This window comes from Formica exsecta, unplaced genomic scaffold (genome assembly GCF_003651465.1).
Source record: "Formica exsecta isolate Colony F162 unplaced genomic scaffold, ASM365146v1 scaffold353, whole genome shotgun sequence".
Lineage (NCBI taxonomy): Eukaryota > Metazoa > Arthropoda > Insecta > Hymenoptera > Formicidae > Formica > Formica exsecta.
The window spans coordinates 16,800-24,651 of NW_021850780.1; the positions used below are offsets into that span (position 1 = coordinate 16,800).

At 41.2% G+C, this 7,852-nt stretch overlaps 1 protein-coding gene across 10 annotated transcripts in view; it reads right to left on the reverse strand.

Moving 5' to 3' along the window:
* The window catches only part of LOC115238693 (galactosylgalactosylxylosylprotein 3-beta-glucuronosyltransferase P), a 15,145-nt gene extending 7,341 nt beyond the window's left edge, over positions 1-7,804 (reverse strand). Inside the window, exons 1-2 of one of the 10 annotated variants that reach the window (XM_029812724.1) lie at positions 1,680-2,148; positions 1,124-1,550 (exon numbers count right to left, since the gene is read on the reverse strand). The gene's annotated coding sequence lies outside the window, so the exon portion shown is untranslated. Of the gene's footprint in view, positions 1-904; positions 1,062-1,123; positions 2,150-7,674 lie in introns of those variants that run through there. The other 9 variants (XM_029812725.1, XM_029812732.1, XM_029812726.1 and 6 more) reach the window with 9 other exon arrangements.
* Between the last annotated feature and the right edge of the window lie 48 nt (positions 7,805-7,852).

Below are 7,852 nucleotides of genomic sequence, written 5' to 3' on the forward strand. Positions count from 1 at the left end.
CTTTCCCAGCGAAGAATATGTGCAGCTTAAAAAATCGTGGATATAAAAAAAAAAAAAAATTACGTCGTTTCTAATTTTTCCGTTTGTGAGAGAAAGAGAGAATCTTTCGCTGAAATTGCAATCATACAAACGCTCAACGAAAAATTAATTAAATGTATATTCGAGTAATCCAGAATAAAATAAACAATATATTTGATTTGATTTTAACGATCTGTTTACAAGCATTTTCTACATGGGAATCGTGATACGTAAATTACGCGATCGATCGGTCTCGTCCGAGATTGTTGTCGATTGCTCATCGGTGGCCTCGCCGGTTAATAATTACAATAGCTGTCTTGTATGCCTGACAGCAATTTTGCGAGCTTTCGTAATCACGGGCGGTTGTCATAGCGGCGGTAGAACGACAGGGGGAATGGAGGAGAAATCGCATAAATTACTAATTAGAATGCGATGAAACGAGTGGATCGGCCGATGATTTTTCTTGCCGCTTTCGTGCTACGCTTGCATGAGAATTTCGTGTCTGATCAGCTATCGCATTAACTAAACATGCCGCCAGATACTCTAGATAGAATCGCATCGGTCTCTAATCTAAATCAGTTTACAAATCGGGACATCGATTATCGAGGCAATTTATCGTCTGATTTAACATGTTTATTATTAGATCCATACATATCTAACAACGAAATTTATCATAGTTCTGAGACTCGGGGTATTAAGAAGTGTCGTGACATAATGTATAGAGTAACGGATTTACGATTATTGTTTTTTTAAATTAGATAGAGAGAGAAAGAGAGAGAGAGTTTAGTGAGGTCGTGCGTTAAATATCGCCCGCGCAAGAAGCTGTTTCGTTATTAATATCATGCGTTATTAATATGAAACGAACGTGATAATTGGTAAATCTCACGTTTAAATCCAAGTCATGGACGCCACGCGATCATTAGCCTTTCAAAGTGCATGCAGCCGATACAAACCGCATGCGGCGTGATTGTTCACGTACGCCAGTAGAAACTCCGCGATATCGCCAAACTCTATCGCCAAGAACTTTTATACCGCGCACTCTTTTCACCGGTTCGTGCCAACGGCCGTTCCACAAACTCCGATTAATTAAATTTTCTCTCCTTACCTGAATCGAAAGCTGAATTCGCTGTCGAAATTTCGTCGAATTTAAGAGAACGAAAACACTCCTTATCGAATTGAAAATCTTTTTCGCGGCTCGTGCTTTTCGCAGTAACTTTTTTCCATTAAAACGATTTCACCTGCCTCTATTTCCAAGTCTACGTGCATGAATGCACGTTTTAAATCTGCACTTTTATTTTGTTTTGCGACGCGAATCTTTTCGAGTGAAGGAGAATGGACTGTATAACTTGGTATTCATGTATTACGTATTCTCTTGCGAACGAAAATATGTTTCGTGTACGTGCGAACCTGAGGATCGGCTTCCCACGAGCGACAAACGCGCGTGTTATATGCGTGCGACCTTAGAGTTAACAACATGGGTTTCGTCGGTTACTTGAAATGTGTTCCTAACGTTGAATCACCATCGTGCGTATCTCGAAGAAAGACATTTTACACTTTATAATTTTGTCAAAGGAATTAATAAAACACAGATTCTCCCACATTTCGGTCGCGTATAAATATAAATCATGTTAGTCATTATTTATTCAATCGCTTGTACCAACCGACTCCGGCGGAAACCGAGGACGATAAATGCGTCGGTTAATCGCAGCTTCCTTCACCAGAAACACTTATCGCCCGTAAATTTCCGCGTAAAATCGGACAAATTAACGCGTTCATCGTCGAGAGTCCCGAATCAATTTTTCACCGTCGCGTTCTAATAGATTCTAAGCGATTCTAACGCGGTACGTTTTCGAGGTCGTTCTCTTCGGACCATTAATCAGGTCACTCCGTTCCGTTAGTACTCGTCCTACGGGAGATCTCGCGTAATCGGACGACACGATCGGGACGATTCGAAACGTGTCCTGCTTATGTCATCCCATTGGAATCACGACAACGATGTTGTTGACGACTACAACGATGATGACGTTCTTCGAAACGCAATCGCGGCTCGCTCAACACTGAATCGTTTCCTCCGGTTTCCTCCTACTCGCGTGGCCACTTCTGTAACGTCGTTCGTAATATGCCCCACTACCGGAGGAGCGCACTATAGAGAAAGAGAGAGACAGATGTGTCCCACGTGTGCGTGCTGCGCACGGTCCATGGATCACGTGGCAGAATCTATTAGCAGATTGCGGTAATTCGGTACTTGAGAGGTGCAGTTTTCAGGTCGGCAAACGTTTAAATCATCGATCGGGGTTTCCTTCGAAAGGAAGAATCGTGCAATGTTCGTCTCGTTTAAAAGGTACGCGCGAGATAATTAGAAGCGATAAATAATAAATATCTTCGCGGAATGAGAGAGAGAGAGAGAGAGAAAGGGGGAACGTATATTGCGCACGACACACACGATTTCCGCTTTGCAGCGAAAACGCGTGCAATATTTATATTCACATGCCATGCGGAGCTTCGTAAAAATATAAGGTGACATTACGTTATATTTCTTGTCTGTTTCGTTTGCGCGAAAGCCGGGATATTTCTGAGCGTAGCATATCACAATAGAATCCAGATCGAACAACTTTGGAGAAGACGAATATAATTCATGCGGTCCGTTTGCGTATCAATGTTTCCGATCTCTTCGATGTGTGTGATTAGCCTCTCAAAAATATAGTTGCCTATATGTACGTAATATTGGAAGTATGTCATACATAATGACAGCGGATGAATTATTTATTCTGGGAATTATTTTTATCCACATTTTTCTGTAATAAAGAGTTGGATTGAGGATGAAGCTACTCTAATATTAATTTCCTTCTTGCGTACGTGAGGAAAAATAGAGTTTAAAGATATCTCAGGATATGGCAAATTACCGTCGAACTTTTTATCTGGAAGCTCTGTAAAACGTATACATATATCGCTTTCGTTCCGTGTACACGTCGCCGGCAAATAAAGCAAATAAGGAACGCTCCTGTGTCTTCATTTTATAAAGCAAGCTTTACTACCCTAATATACGTATAGCTCGGCGCAACTTTCCCTTTACATGAAAGAAATATCGCGAGCGAAAAATGTTGCAACGCTGTAAATTCTCAATATGGCGAAATCGTGCGTGCCGCATTTTTCACATGGTGACGTGTAAAAACCCGCTGTCAGCGATCTCGAGAGGAATGCGAGTAAATACGTCGGAACATACGGTGACTCCGCCGAAAGCAATTCCTTCGCGATTAAAAAAAAAAAAAAAAATTGAGAAGGAGAAGCAGAAAAGCTGACAGTTGGTCAGGAATTATATATAAGTCATATGGGGGAAAAAATTTATCAATTTCTCGAATTATTAATTTTCCAATTAGCTCTGTAACTATGCATTCTATCTGCGGTTCGCGTGCGCCGTTATCATAGATAACATTCTAACTTGCATTCATCGTGCTCCGAAAGCTTACGCTAGCAGCGAAAATGATAGCGTACGATATGTCGAGCACGGCAGCACGTGCTCACGATTGCCGACACACGAGAGAAAGAGAGAGAAAGAGAAAGAGGCACACAGCATAGGGCTGTAAAATGATCAATAACACGAAGCGAAATAAGGCATAGAGAGTAGTCGATGGACGGCGAAGAGAAGCGGCCCCAAATAGCTGAAGCATCGAGTTGTCGTTTATCGGACAATCGCGGCCTCGAAACGTGACCCGTATATAAGTAATTAGCCCGACGTCAATTTCGCGACAACATCTCGCCTCGATTGATCGCGATCGATTAATTAAATATTGGCACCATCTGGTGCCACGGAACTTGTATAACGGAGGCGGTTTAATTTCATTAAAATTTCCGGGTCTCTCTTCGCGAGCGCGCAGAAATGAATGACAAATACTTAATATCGCAACAAACGTTCGCGCTAAGGTATCATCGTATACAGGTATAGTTTTACGCAACGATCGATAAACAAAAATGTAAGCATTCGTCGTGTTTCATCACCATATGAAACAGGTTTCTAATATCAAGCTGCGTCTTCGGCATTCATTAATTAATTGCGCGCGAGAAAGTATCGTCATTTTTTTTCATTATAAAAAAAAGCATATTAGTAAAAATCGTAGAATTATAATATCACCCTAGAAACATTCGAAGCATATATTTATCGATCTTCCAATAATTCCCTACTATGTAAACAACGGTCGCGCCGCAGGATAACGAGGACCGTGCGAGGAAGGATGTAACGCGGAAGTTTGATCGATTCGTATTCAAGCCGGGGGTGGCTGGGGAATCTCCAGACGGACGGCGGATATTTGTGTAAGCTCCCCCTCCGCGTTTACTTTCCGAGCACGTTGCCCATCCAGACGGGATTCTCGGGGGCGCAATTTCGCGAGGTCGCGTAATTTGTAACGTAACTTTTGCTATCGAGGTCTCCACCCTACCCTACCCCCGCGCACAACTAATAAGAAGTTCGTTTCCCGGCCGACCTGCCGCGGCCGGTGTTCCACCCTATGGCGCCCTTTCGGTTTCGGAGGGCACATGGCGACCGCGCCGCTGGTCGATAACCAACGCTCGGCAGACACCATGTGATTCTCTCTATCCCCCTCTTGCGTTTCCGATACCCCTTTTACCTTCCCTCGAGACCCTTCACCTATAGCCGCCCCATAGGCGCCGGTAAAATTTTTCGCACGCGAACTGATAATAATGGTAACTTTTGAGTATAACAAATAAATAGAATAGAAAAGAAATTAATGCTTGTGTTGACCAAAAAAGGAGAATAAAACGAAGCAATATAGGATTGTATAAACATATCGTTGAAAAAGGAAGTGCACTTGAAAATTATTAAAATATCAAAATTTATTTTTTTAGAAAGCAATAGAATTTTCTGAACATGTTGAAATGTTTTTATAAAATTATTTTTAGATATATTTATGTGTTTAAAAAAAGATGTTGAATGTATAAGAATAGCGTCAAAATCTTTGAAACGCTATCTTGTAAAATAAAATCATGATTTGCAGTCTTATGTATCTTTTTCTTAGAAATTATTTGTTCGATTGTTATTTTTTTAATCTAGAAATAAATAAACTATGATTCAATCGTTCGATTAAAAAAAATTGTAATTTTATCAAAAATTACGTACAATCAATAAAGTCGACTTTATTCATATTCACTATAATTAAAATTCGGAGAGGATTTATTCAGTAAAAACCACGGATCAAACTAAAGCCAAATATATGAAAAAATTATTCGGATATCATTGACCTAGTGTTGAAAAAAATGAACATAAAAATAAATAGTTTTGTCACATGATTTTGCAACTGTTTGTCCCCTTAAATCATTTATACATATTTATAATAAAAATAATGAAATAATAATGTAAGAATTAAGTAAAATAAAAAACACAAACGTTGCTGCGAAAATTTAAAAAAAAAAAGGAGAGAAGAAGGAGAAAAGTGTCAAAAAATAAGCGAAACTTTGTTTATTTACGAGATATCGATTGATAACATTCGTGGAGTCTATAACGAAACATTATCCAAAAATATTGTAATGAAACTTTTTTTCCACCCTTCTCGCGCGAAAAGTCAGAGAGATGCAGATGCATCTCGTTGAATTCCCCTCACTCGTCTCACTGTCTCCCTCTCCTTCTCTCTCTCTTTCTCTCCCCCGTTTTCCATCCATTTCCGTCTTCCCTCTTCGCCATTATATTGATCGTGACTTATAATACCAACGTATGATGTATAATGTTGTAAATCGAAAGGGGGAAATCTCGTCTGCCATTTTCCGACAGAGATCTTCCGTGACCCATCTCACGTAGATATGGAGATTACGCAGGATTATCAATAAAGAGAATAGTTGGCGCGCCGCCCGGCTCAGATAAGCCAGCTCGCGATCGATCAAGGTCGCGATCGATTATGTCGTTCTATCAGGTAATTCGATCGAAAGTCAACACACATTATCCTTTATCTTGTTAACTTTTTTATAAGAAAAATCTTTTCGAACAAACATATGTTCGGCAAACATACACACGTAGATAGTTAATCTAGAACTAATTCTTTTTTTTTTCTTCTCTTTTTAATAGAAGTTTCTGTGAATCGATAACAATGAGATAGTTATGTGTCATTTTGCCTCATATATCATGTAATGGAACACGCATCGTATTTTTGCAATTCACTTAATCCAATCCAATTACTTTTGATATCCCTTTCGAAATGCCAGGCCAACAACACATTTCCTGTTACGTCACGCTTGTGATTTCCCCGGGGGATTCCTGCTTCGAGTTAAAAAATTGCCATTCGTCGCGAAGAATCGAAAAATTCTCATCTCTACTAATTGTTAATTTCGTTAATTGCGATTATAGCGAGAGAATTATTATCGAGAGAGAATCGCGTAACTCTTCTACTATCTGCGCTATAAATCTTTTCTACTGTGAATCTCTATAATTGGTGTGAAACAAATCGCGACAGCGATTTGTCCGTCGATCCTTGGGTCAGGCGACAATGTCCTTACCGGTGCACTATCCAGGACAACTTCCCGATAGCTTAAGCCGGCTAAATACATTTCCACTTCCCTTATTGACCTTCCGGTATCAACCACCCCCAACCCCCTGGCTCTCGGTAATCGGCACGCCGTAAAGGTAGCGCCACGGTAGCGGTCGAAGACTATCGCACGACGTAAACGGGGTGTGAGTGTGTGTGTGTATGTATGTGTATATGTGGATTTAGATAAATATTAAAGGTATCCCACGAAACGCGGTGTCCCAAACGCGGTCACCAAACACACCGGGTTATCCCCTGACAGCCCCCTCACGCGCTCACGTTTGAGCGATGCAAATATTTAAACTGGAAACAGTTTCGCTCCTAGGAACCTGTAGTTGAGGTTAAGCCATCGGATCATTAATCCCGGATTAATCCCGGTAGTCGTATGTCAGAGCAATCAACCTTGAGAGGCACAAGGTGTCGGCGTGACTCTCCTCAATCTCTCGCCCTATGTCTCTCCCTTTAAAATGACGTTTGCTTTTACGAGAATCGCGGGACTGTTTTCGATATTTCGGGAAAATATGAATTTCCATCCATATCGGAAAAATTCCCGCTGTAATGTTAAATATAATTTACATGAGAGAATTTACATAATATGTATATTAACTAGGATTTAAAATCGCGATTGTACGCGGCACTAAACGTGACCATATGATCCGCGGTTCATAAAATAACACCGAACGCGATATGCACATGTCCACATTTAGCGCTATACACGAGAAACGTCTTGTGAATGCCGTGCTTTGTCTTTGCAAAACGCCCCGACAATAAAAACATATATCGCGTCATTAAAATCTCGAACAGATGTTTCGGCTTCAATCCGCCAAATGGTGCGACCTATCGTTATCATTGCTGTATACAAGAGTGAAAAATCCGTAAAAAATTTTCAATATTCAACATCACACTCGCATTTAAATTAAATACGGATACGTTTCGGTGAGGGGGAAAAAAAAATAGATTATTTTTCGATAAAACGGATACGCGTACAGAGGGATATTCGCACATCTGACATTCGTGTATGCGCGTGCAATCGGAATTTTTTTCGCCAAAGAAATCGCGCGGCCAAATTCATCGCTTCGTCCAAAGAGATCATCCCCTTCGACGACAACGACGTCATTGCAGTACTCACCATAGTAACGAGGGTGTCTCGTCGTCCGCCTTTATACGCGTCGAGCCAATCTCAGCCAGAGTCCGGCCGAACGATCGTCAATCGCGGCAGCCACCACACTGCGGAGGATATCGCCACGGGAATGCTACACCGCTGCTGCTCCGCTCTCCGGAAAAAGCCGGGGGGGGGGGGGGGGGGA